This window comes from Macrotis lagotis, chromosome 8 (assembly GCF_037893015.1).
Source record: "Macrotis lagotis isolate mMagLag1 chromosome 8, bilby.v1.9.chrom.fasta, whole genome shotgun sequence".
Classification (NCBI taxonomy): domain Eukaryota; kingdom Metazoa; phylum Chordata; class Mammalia; order Peramelemorphia; family Peramelidae; genus Macrotis; species Macrotis lagotis.
In genome coordinates, this window is record NC_133665.1 from 184390347 (window position 1) to 184402384 (window position 12038).

At 41.3% G+C, this 12038-nt stretch overlaps 1 protein-coding gene across 1 annotated transcript in view; it reads left to right on the forward strand.

Annotated features, from left to right (window-relative positions):
- The window catches only part of ERC2 (ELKS/RAB6-interacting/CAST family member 2), a 1119475-nt gene that overhangs the window by 109924 nt on the left and 997513 nt on the right, over nt 1-12038 (forward strand).

Consider the following 12038-nt stretch of genomic DNA (forward strand, 5'->3'; position numbering starts at 1 on the left):
ACCTTTGATCAATTCTCTAACATTTTCTGTTATACTTATTATTCCAAATCTGTTCTTTTTCCTTTGGAACTTTGATGCTATCTCCCACCCCCATCTTCTCTCCCCCTTGCTCAACAGATGGTCTTGCCTCCTACTTTATTGAGAGAATTGAAGCCACCCATCTTGAGTTTCTTCTTCTCCACTCCTCCACATTGCAGAGCCCATCCACGTCTTCACCCATAACCATCTGTCTTCTGGACAATTATACATAGATATCTCTTTGGTATTTCAAACCTGATGAGTCCAAAATAGAACTCTTTATTCCTCCCCTAAACCTTCCCCTCCTCTGGATTTTCCAGTTCTGCTGTGCAGACCCCATTCTCCAATCATTCAGGGTTATAAATTGAAAGACAAGATGGAGGAAAGGAAAAGGCTTTAGGACTTGTAGTCTTTAAGAGCAGGGTTCAAATACTGCCTCATGCAGCATGATGGTGGGCAAGTCACTTTATCCTTTCTGTGCCTTAGAATCTTCATCTATGAAATGAGGAGGCCTAGAGGTTTTCATTCATTCATTCATTTGTTTATTCATTCATCTATTTATCCATGTATTCATTCATTCATGTGTTCCTCATTGTAGCTAAGCCAATCTATTAGCTGTTCCCCCAATTTCATGTTTTTTTTTACTTGGTCAATACAGATCCAAGCCAGGCTTTTACAACACTTTTCCTTATTCTGCTTGTGAACATCTACTCTCCCTCCACAGCCCTGGAATGTGATGACCCTTTTTGGAAGAAGGCTGTTTGAATCTCTGCATCCTCAGTGCTTAGCACAGGGTTTTTGCTCACCCTGGGGACTTAACAAGCATTTGTTCAATTGAACTGAATTGGAGAGAAGTTCATTGCTCGGCCTATGGTATGGATTTACTATGTTTGTTCCATCTATCTGGGAGCAGAGGGCCAGTGCTTGCTTTCCCAGGGTAAGATGCATTTGTAAAATAAAAGTGATGCATTTATTAGATACAGTTTACTCAGTGGTCACACATGGGGAAAGCTGAAGTGACCATTGAACTCGAGACCTGGGAGGCACCTCCCAAACCATCTGGTCTCAGTTCCTACATTCTGCAGTTGAGGTTTAGTCCTCACTTATAGTCCTCACTCCTAACAAAGGTTGTGCTCATTGTGGAAGGACAAAACTCAATAATAACAACCCTAGAAGCCCTCCAGAGATTGTGGCCATGTCCCTCTTTGAACCAGTTTAAATTGGGTGAAAACTACTTTTCTAATACAGAAGTGGGGAGGAAAATAAAGGAAGTTAGCCTGGCTCATCATGAAATACAAGAAGGATCTTCACATACAAGTGGCACCTGACTGGCGGGGTCGTCAGTGGCGTCTAGGTTATCTGGCTCCTGGCTTAGCCTTCCTTCCATTACGCAAATGCTGTGAGAATTGATTTTTTTTTTTAGGGGAGGGCATTGGGAAAGGAATAGGAATGGAAGGTAAGCATGTTCTGCATTCTTTGTCCTCAAAGCACAAGGGGAAATTATCCAGTGTCTCCAGCATGGTCCCCTGCCCCTGGGGACTGATTTATTCAGAGCGTGTCAGGTCGCTTATGAACTGCTTTATTCTCTTGGGTCTTCATTTCCCCAGCTGTTAAATGAAGAGTTGGACTAGATCCCTGATTAAAATGAAATCCCTTCTTCCCTCTGCTTCCTAGAGTCCCTCTTTTCCTTCTTCATAAAGCCTCTATGTATTCCTTCCTTGCTCATGCTCATGCCCATCCTCTCAACCCACCATCTAGAAACAGTTTTGTAGCTATATCTGTTTATTTACTTTATGTCTCCTTTAGAGAATGTAGCCTCTAGGAGTAAAAGCAGTGATGAAACCTGACTGATGCTCCATGTAAGAAGCAAAGCAGAAGCAAAACTGCTCAAGCTTGGGTATTGTTTGTAGTGATGACAAAACTGTGAGGCAGGAAAAGCCTAGAACTGAATTTAAAGGAGCTTTTTAAAATAAGATTTTTTATTGATATATTTAACTTTTATATCACCTGCATTTCCCAGTAGCTCCTAAGGACCCAATGGTCACTTCTTATCCAGTGAGGCCTTGAAATGACTCTGTATCCCAATTGATCCTGTTGTACCTACTTGCTCCGGACATTCCTTTGAGGCAGATGAGACAACAGCTCATCTCTCAACAGATCAGGTTTGGGCTGTTCAGCTTGGAGGAACATGTGTTGCCCGAGGACATTCTCTGTGTTCATGTGGGTTTGTCCAAATGTGACTCCTGGGGAAGTATGAAGAGACATTTCTAGGATCTTGATCATCCCTCTCCCAGGAGAACAGCAGGGCACTGGCCACAAGGCTGACTCTATCTGCCCTCCTCACCAAGGAATACTAGACTTGAATGGTATCTGTCTGCTCTGCTAAATATCGCTAGGCTAGAGGAAATTAATTTTAGGCTTCTGTTGTTTTTCTGATGGCTGTTTCTTAACTTGGAAAGGAGGCCATAAACTATAGCTCAGGCTTGTCTCCCTTCTCATTAATTCTAGTTACACAAAGATCATTCAAATAGTGAATGGAGAATAAAGCCATTTATCTAAGCTGATAGTGATCAGAAATCAGAGAAGGTTTGCGGATTGGAGTATACCAGACAATACATAGAGTGAATCAGCTGTCCCACCGGGAGAGAAGATGCTCAGCTCAGCTGAGGAGAGTCCCTGATCTCACCCAAGGGGAAATTATCCAGTGTCTCTATCATAGCAAGCTGGAAATAGAAACTCCTCTCTGAGTTTGACCCTCCAGAGATCTCTCTTTAAAGAGATTCTGGAAGCGGGTGTGTGTGTGTGTGTGTGTGTATTTTCTTGAGACTGGCAACTCGAAGAAGTCTCCTCTCTCACTCTCCCCATTTCTACCCCTTATTCAAGAACTGAATGACAATAAACATCCTCTTCACCCAAGAGGAGAGCCTTATGGAAATGTCCAGACTTCAGCCCTGGGATGCACACATTTTCATTTTGTTTGGTGACTTCATTGAAGATGTAAAAATTTATTTTTTTTCAATTTTGAGATGCTCCAAAACTCTGAAGGATAGCAAATACCCTGAAGGACAGAGTTGGAATCCAGAAAGATATTAATGGACTAGTCATTGGACTGAGATGAATAAACCAATTTAACAGAATTACAAGTAAAGTTCTCCACTAGAGTTCAATATGACCAACTTCACAAATCTGGGCTGGTGGGGAGGGATGACTAGGCAAGAGTTTATACAAATAAGTCTGATTTTGTGAGTGGGAAGCTCAGTATGAGTCAATGTTGTGATATGGCAGCCCCAAAAGACTGATCAAGCAGTGAATTAAGGGACTGGTGGTGTCCAGACCAAGGGAGGGGCTGAATCTGGAGCTGTGTTATCAGTAGGGCACCAATAAGCTGGAGGAGAGGGTGACTGGGAGGATGGGGTGCCTGGACCCCCTGTCTTGTAAAGATTTCTTGAAGCTCTGGGGATTTTTAGTTGGAAAAGAGAAGACTTTGGGATGTTGGCAAGCTCTGTTCATTCACTGATCTGAAGGGCCATCACATTGAGAGTAGAACTAGGAGCAGGGATGGAAAGCTTGGAGAGGTGAATTATGGTTCTGCGGTCTAGCAGACACAAGAAGGGGAATATTCTTTGGGAGGAGTAGGTTCCCTTTCAGGCCAAAGGGGCAACGAACATTGATCATGCATTGCCTTACATGCTAGGAGCTGTTCTAAGTGCTGAAAGTACAGAGCAAAGGACAAAGAAAAGGAGGGGAGAGGAGGGGAGAGGAGGTGCTTTTGTGGGGTTATGGTGGTGAAGTCACAGTCATTAGTGCATCCAGAAGGTACTGAAGGATGGCTGCCGCGGCCCCCCCTCCTCAAAACGGAGTCCCTAGAATGAATCTCCCAAGGGAGAAGGGGGCTGGGGTAGAGGAGTTGTCAACCAGGAGAAGGTACTGATGGGAGTTCCAGAGTGACCTCACTGGTGTTCTTCATGGAATATTGCAGAGAGGAGCATTCTGGCTCAACAGAAGGAAGAAGTCCTTCCTTGACATTGTATGGAACATTGGAGAATAGATTCTTTTTTAGGGATGGGTTAGGGTGTGTTTGAGGTCCCTTATAGTGAGAGGTTCTGTAATTCCTTGCATGGAACCCCAGCTTAAATCTTAGAACTAATGGACTTCAATTTTTACCAATAATCTCTTAATTTTCAAGTCATTGGATCATAGGGTTGTAGGCTTAGAGTTGAAGGGAAGCTAGAGGCCATCAGTCCCACCTTCATTTCACAGATAAAAAAACAACCACAGAGTCTATGAATTGACTAAGATCATCCAAGGTATCAAATCCAGTATTCTTTTCACTGGACCATGCTGCTTCCCTGATTTAATGGCATTTTTCTATCTTCCTCCTCTTTGACTTTCTAATGACTATGCCCTTCTCTTGGATACCTTCTTCTCCAGCTAGTGGACCTGGAGTCAGGAAAACCTGAGTTCAAATTCAACCTCAGATATTTCTTACTTGTGTGACCCTGGACAAATCATTAAAGTGTTGCCTGCCTCAGTTTCCCCAACTGTGAAATGGGGATAATAGCATCCACTTCCCAGGATTCTGAACATCTAAGAAGATAATATTTGTTAAGTCCTTAGTTAGACTTATTATTTGCTACTATATAATTGCTTATTCCCTTCTTTGGGTTCTTGTGACCCTATTCTCCCTTCTCCCTCATTTCTGGCCACTCCACAGCTAGCTACATCCTCACTGATTTATCTTCCAACCCTCTTCTAGCTTTTTCTCTGCATTTCTAACCAGCCCACCCTCTCTCTAGAGCTCTAGTCCCACATCACCCATTGCCTAGCAGACATTTCCAGCTGATTGGCTTGCAGTTTCTCAAACTCACTATGTCCCAGAGAATTCCTCATTTTTTCCCTCCAAACTCATCCCCTTCTCAGTTTTCCTATCTGAGCCATGGTGATGTCTTCCTCCTCCCTCAAGTCTCGAATCCAATCCTTTGCCAAGACTTATCGTGACTTTTCCTCCAGTATCTCTTAAATCCTTCCCCCTCTCTCCCCTGAAACAACATCTCCCCAACTTCAGGAGATTGCCCTCTGTAGCATGGGCCACTAGAGGTGGTCTCTCCACCTCTGTCCCCTCCTCCCGCCACTCAGCTGCTAGAAGGATTTTCTTTAAGAGGGCATTTTTCCATATTATACCCTCCCTGGAGGTTAAATCCCAGCTTGGTTGGCTCCTGTCCAGAAGGATGACATCCTCTCACACTCTCCTTTAGCCATCCATCCTATCCATAATATTCCATCTCCCCTCTTTGGGCTTTTGGCCAGCCTGTGCTTGTGCTTGATTGTCCTCTCTACTTACGACTACCTTGTAGAATCCTTTCTTTCTGGGAAAGTTTAGCCCTCCATTTTGAAAATTTTTCTATTTCACTATCTTTGATGTGTGTATTGTTTTTCCTGAAAGAATCAAATGAAATAATATTTTTTTAGCACTTGGAGTCAAAAACAGCTTGGGTTAAAATCCTACCCTGTGTGACTCTATGTGTCTTTTAGCTTACTCTGTGCCTCAGTTTCTTATCTGTGACATGAAGGGGCCTCTAAAGAGCATTCTGTCTTTAAATGTATGTTCTGACAAGTTCCACAGTGAGGTGATAAAAATCATTATCCCCACTTTAGAGATTAGACAAAAAAGATGGAGTCCCTATGAGATGAAGTGACTCACCCAGTATAACATGGGGGAGGATTTGAACTGAGATCTTTTTGGCCCTGTGGCTAGTGTTCTGCTCACTCTGCCTTACTTCTTCTCTGGACCAGTGGAAGGCTTTTTCCCCAGAAGGCTTTCCATTATGGACTCATGCTTTTTAATTATGAGCCCCCTGATCCCACCTCCCCAGCCCAATGTAGGGAAGTTCCCATTTGGGAGTCTTGAAGCCTGGTCCCTCCTGAACACCTCCCTGCTGAACATCCTTTGCATGAGAGTATAGAAGGAGTAATCCAATCATGTTGGATAATAATCTAATCATTCTTTAATAACAACCTTAACTGGCCTTGTGAAGAATTAAGTGCAAATCTGTTTCAATTCCCAATAAAATGAACTTCTTGTGCTATGTGGAATGATCTAGCCTCAATGAGATCTGTGATGGTAAATGGGATGAATGCTCATTGATTTCCCAAAGGTACCATTCTGAGGGCTGGATTCAGCCTGGATTCTTTCTCCACCCCAAGTCTCACAAGAAATGGGGTTGGTATTTTTAGAATTTGAACACATTGATTTTGCAGAGCATCCTCAGATGTCTTGAGATGGCAAAGGCTTCTAAGCCCTGGTCTGCTGGGTGGCAGAGGATGGTTCTTGTTCTGTTTTACGTGGGGAGGGTACCCTGAAAGAAATGAGGATTGAAGCCTGCTTCTGGGGAGGAGCCCGGTCTTTGTCCTGTTCTGGGCTGGCCTTTCTGTTTTGGTAGTTATGGATCTGGTGCCATCTTGTGGGCACTTCTCAGACATGTTTCAAACCTACCATGGTTCCCCCTAAGTCATTAAAATCAAGCTTTTAAAAATGAGGCAGTTTTGAAAAGTTGGCTGGAAAAGAGAATGGCTGTTCATCTCCTGCTTTCTCACTGCTAGGCCTAAAGGATCTTTCTCTCTCTCCCTGGAGACTCTTTCACCATTGAATTTGGGATAATATTACCTATCAATTCATCTACATTCTAGAAACCCTTTGCTCTGTTTTATGAGAAAAACCAAGTCATCATTCACTTTATTCCCTATTGCTAAGCTTGGAATTTATCTCTGTTGATGATATCAGATGACTTAAACCCAAGCACTGAAATGTCCATTTGATGGTGGGGTTTTGTATAGGTTGGAACACTGATTGTTCTTAAAGTCCAGAAGACTTGAGTTGGAATCCTGACTGAGAAATTGGGAACATCACTGGAACTCAGTTTTCTCATTTGTAATATGGAAGGATTGATTCAATGACCTCTCAGGAAGCTAGTAGATCTGAATCTATTTTCTTTTTTATTTCCAATGAATATTGGTGTTGATGAGACTTTGCCCCCAAATGTGAGCATTTGATAACCAGAGAAGTCATGGAAAGGAGAAGATTCAGGCTGTTTGAAAATATTTGCTCATTCTCCCATGTTTTACTCCTATTTAACAGAATCACGATTCCTAGAGTCTCAATGTGGGAAAAAACCTTGGTGGCCATCTATTTCAGCCCAAGAATATCACTATGCCATCCTCTTCTGATGGTCATCAGGGATGGAGCCCACAATGCTTCCTTATATTGGAGCTATTTCAAATAGAAATATTAAATAAAGGCAAATTCCACCATAATGAATGGTGAGTACCCAATCTAAGACAGATGCTTCCAATTCAGTAGAAAATAAACTCCCTGAGGCCAGGGACTATTTTTTCCCATTTTTGTCTCTTTAGTCTCAGCATCTGCCTAATAAAGTATTCCCCATAAGAAGTCCTTCAAAAGTGCTTTTGGAAATGATGATCTTTAAGACAATAGATTTGCTTCTTTCTACCCCCTCTTAATATCCCCAATGAATTTGTGCAAGGGATAGATGAAAAATCATGGTGAGCAAGAGAAATACAGAAAGATCAGAGATGGACAATTGTTACCTGCATTTCCTAAAGGGAATAAAGTAGCTTATTTGTACAAGAGGCAAGTGAATTCCAGTCTTGATTCCTGGTAAAATCCCAGATTAAATTATTAAGGAAATTGTTGATTTACATATAAGAAGGAAGTGGCAATCTTCATCAGCTGGTATGGGTCCTTCAAGAATGGACCATGTCTTGGGGGTGATGATCAACTTTGATGGACTTGCTCATTCCATCAATGCAACAATCAGGGACAATTTTGTGATGGAGAATACCATATGTATCCAGAGGAAGGATTGTGGAGTTTGAACAAAGACCAAAGACTATTACCTTCAATTTAGAAAAAAAACCTCATTATCTTATTATGTAATTTCACTATGTCTCTTTTGTTTTTGTTTTTTTTAGATTTTTGCAAGGCAAATGGGTTTAAGTGGCTTGCCCATGGTCACACAGCTAGGTAATTATTAAGTGTCTGAGACCGGATTTGAACCCAGGTACTCCTGACTCCAAGGCCAGTGCTTTATCCACTATGCCACTTAGCTGCCCCCACTATCTCTTATACTTTATTTTTCTTCCTTAAGGATCTGATTTCTCTCTCATCACATTCAACTTAGATCAATGTATACCATGGAAACAATGTAAAGACTAACAGACTGCCTTCTGTGGGGGGGTGGGGGAAGGGAAGTGAGATTAGGGGAAAAATTGTAAAACTCAAAATAAATAAAATCTTTATTTAAAAAAAAAAGATTCAACCCAAGCACTATTTCCTGCATATAGTCTTTCTGATCCTGTCCTTTCCATATCTCCCCACCTGTTAGTGTCTTCCATCCTAAACTATCTTGTATTTAATATATTGTGTAGGTTGACATTATTTACATTATGCTGTATGTAAATTATGACTTTATTGTGTATGTATGATATATAATATATAGCATATGCATAAGTATATATAATACTAATAAATAATAAATACAAAATAAATAAAAATAAACATAATACTAATAAATAAAATAAGGTGATAATAAACACTACTAATAAAATAAATATACAGTATATATATAATACTAATAAAATGCATATTACATGCATACATACATATATGCTTCTTTCTCCCATTAGAACACCTATTGCGATTATGAATGATTTCCTTCTTTATACTTGTAAGTTCAGCACCTAATTATAGTGTCTGGTTCATATAAGGTGCTTAATAAACACTTGTTGATTGCTTTAAAAAAAAGAATGGGCCATGTCTGACTGACCTCATCTCCTTTTCTAGATAGGTCCCCTTGTCTGGGGCTCCATTGGGTTGTTACAAAGGATGTAAGTCTGGTTCAGGCTTGGAGCTGGGATCAGCTCAGGTTAGAAGGAAAGAGAAACAATACTATATCTTATATATTTTGCAGATATGATAGAAGTATTATTTCATCCTCATAACAACCCTGCCAGGGTTGTTACTATTATTAATCCCAATTTATAGTTCAGGAAACAACCAAACAGGTTAAGTGACTGGCTCAGAGACCCAAAGCTAGTAAGAGTCTGAGTCAGGATTTGAACTTGGGTCTTCTTGACTGCAAGACCCAGCACTCTATCTAGGGGACCACTTAAGTGAAGAATGACAATAGAGTTGGTTTCTTTCTGCCTCTTTCCTAGGGTCCTCAATGAAATTGTGAGTGTGATAGCTGGAAATCATGGTGAACAAGAAAAATGCAGGACTAAAGATGTCTAGATGTCGTCCATCTTAGAGTCACAAAATGTGTGTGTGTGTGTGTGTGTGTGTGTGTGTGTGTGTGTATGTGTGTGTGTGTGTGTGTGTGTGTGTGTGTTTTCTCTAGACACAGGGAACAGGAGGCACGGGGAACAGCAAGGTCAAAGGTCCAGAAATGAGAGATGGAATGGTTCATGTGGGAAACAAACAGTGGACTAGTCTGGCTGGAATGTTGAGTGTGCAAAGTGGGGCAATGTGGATTTAATTTGGAAGGGTAGATTGGAGCCCTGCTATGTATGGCGGGCTTTAAATGCCAGACAAGAGGGGATAATGACAGAATCAGGACTCTAATTAAAAATTTTCAGCTGGCTGGAATGATTGGCTAAATCTAACAGGGTAAAATCAAAGTGAGGTCATTGCCTTGCATTCTGCTAGGGTTTGAGACATCAACTGCATGAGTATGGTATGGGGCTTGGGAAGGCTTGATAATAGTTCATGAGGACAAGGCTGGGGCATTTTTGTATACTACATGCATCATTACTGGATTAGAGTCTTGGTTGTTAAGCAGAGGAGAAAAAGGCCAGTGTGGCCACAGACACCCTCAGTGTCAAAGTGTCCTGGATGAGGCAGATTAGAGATGGACATATTATCTGGGCAGGCTATATCTGGACCAACTTATCTGAGGAGTAAGGGCATTGGCAAGCTCAACTGTCCAGGGAAGGGCAGGCAGGATCTTCACCAGATTTGGAATCAAATGGCATGAAGACAGAATGACGGAATGAATGGGTCACCATTAGCCTGGAAATTGAAAATCTATCCGTGCTATATTGCTCAAAATCCCCCATTACCAGGCATTCTGGAATGATGGGAATTTAATTTAAATGGTATCTAAAAGGTCGCCTAACACTTTTGTTCCTCAGACATTTCTTTTAAAGTGTAGGACTGATCCTTCCTTTATATCCATGTATTTGAAGGGCCATTATGTGATATAGGGAATAAACATTTCATCTGGCTCCAGAGAGCAGAACATTGGAGTAATGGGTGGAAGTCACTGAGAGGCCAATTTTAACTTTTTGTGTGGAGGAGAAAAGTCCAATCTCCCAACAGAGAATGAGTTTGTCATAAGTGGGAGTGGGCTTACCATCCCTGGAGATCTCTGAATGGAATCAGTCATTCCAAGAAATAATGAAGAAGGACCTACTCTGGACCCCACTAGCAAAGGGGCTGGAGCTCCTTATTAGGGGGATGGTGTAGAAAGGATTCTGGCTCTGCTCAGAAGGTTTCTCTTTGAGTTCCTTCCAGATGTGAAATCTTTAAAAAAAATCTTTTGGGATCAAAAGTATGGAGATGGCCAGGAAGATATTCATAGTTACTAACAAAGTCCTTTCATCTTTCCTGGTTCTTCTGCCTCTCTGAATCCCACATTTCCTCCCCAAGGAAATGAGAACACGCTTCTCTCAAAAGCAGAAACAGTTGTCATTGGCTGTCTCCCACAAATGAAGGAATGAATGAAATCAACCTTTGCTAGCCTTAGGTTCCTTATCTGTAACATGGAAATAATAACACTTCCCAGGGATGTCATGAAGGTAAAATGACAAAATCTTTGTAAACTGCAAACCTTCAAGTCCTTGGAAATGTTATAGATGATGATGATGATGATGATGATGATGATGATGATGATGATGATGATGATGATGAAGAAGAAACATTTAGTAATAGTTAGCATAGTTTCCTCAATTTGTTAACATGGGGATAAATAACGGCACCTGCCTCTCAGTGCTGTTGTCAGGGTTAAATGAGATAATATTTGTAAAGCACTTAGAACAGTGCTTAATAATTGCCAATTTCCTTTCTCCTTGATATTTGCAGAAGAGTCACCTCTGTGGAAATTATATAAATATATGTATGGATATGTGTAATATTATTTTTCTGTATCTATCTCTCTTCATAAAACAAAGCTAGCAGAGGTGTTGTTGAAGGAGCTTAGGATAAAACCCAGTTCTGCAAAGCTAATACCACAGACTCTGTTGAGTACACAGCTATATTAGATTTTTTTCTCAATTCAATATTTCTTAATGAATTTGCAGCATTGTATTTATGTATCTAGCTGTTCATCAGAGATGAGACTGATGGCCTCAGAGAAAAGAGGAAATTGTATCTGAGCTGTATTGGGAGACAATTGCGTCAATGCCTAGATAAATGCATATTCTCGCTTATGTGAGTGGTCTCTTTTTTGGTGAGACTGCAGCCCAACTCCACCCTCTTGTCCTGTGGAGTTCTTAGACCACGAGTCTCCATAATTTCTACTTTAGGTCAAAACATACTTGCTAGTCACTGGTCATCCAGTGATTTTAGCGGGACTCTTGAAATGACTGGAGGTTAAAGCTTTGGAAAACTTGGGAGCCTTTGAAGTCTTCGTTACACTTTTTTGGAGTGTATTTGATGCAAGTAAAACAGCTCCATTGTGACCCAAAGTGAAAATAAGAAAACAATTTAAAAATATATTCTTCCTCTCTGTCAAAAATTCCCCTGCCGGCCCTAGAGGGATCCAGGGAACTGTAGGGGACAGCACACATGTAAGAATTTCTGGGAAGTTGGGGAGATCAGCTTGTGCTAACCCTTCTAGGAAGAGAGTGTGTTGCTGTCAGGCAGCCAACTAACATTGTTCCTGGCTCTTCCAGGCACTGTACTAAGCAGTGGGGATGCAGAGAAAGGAAAAAGACGGTTCCTG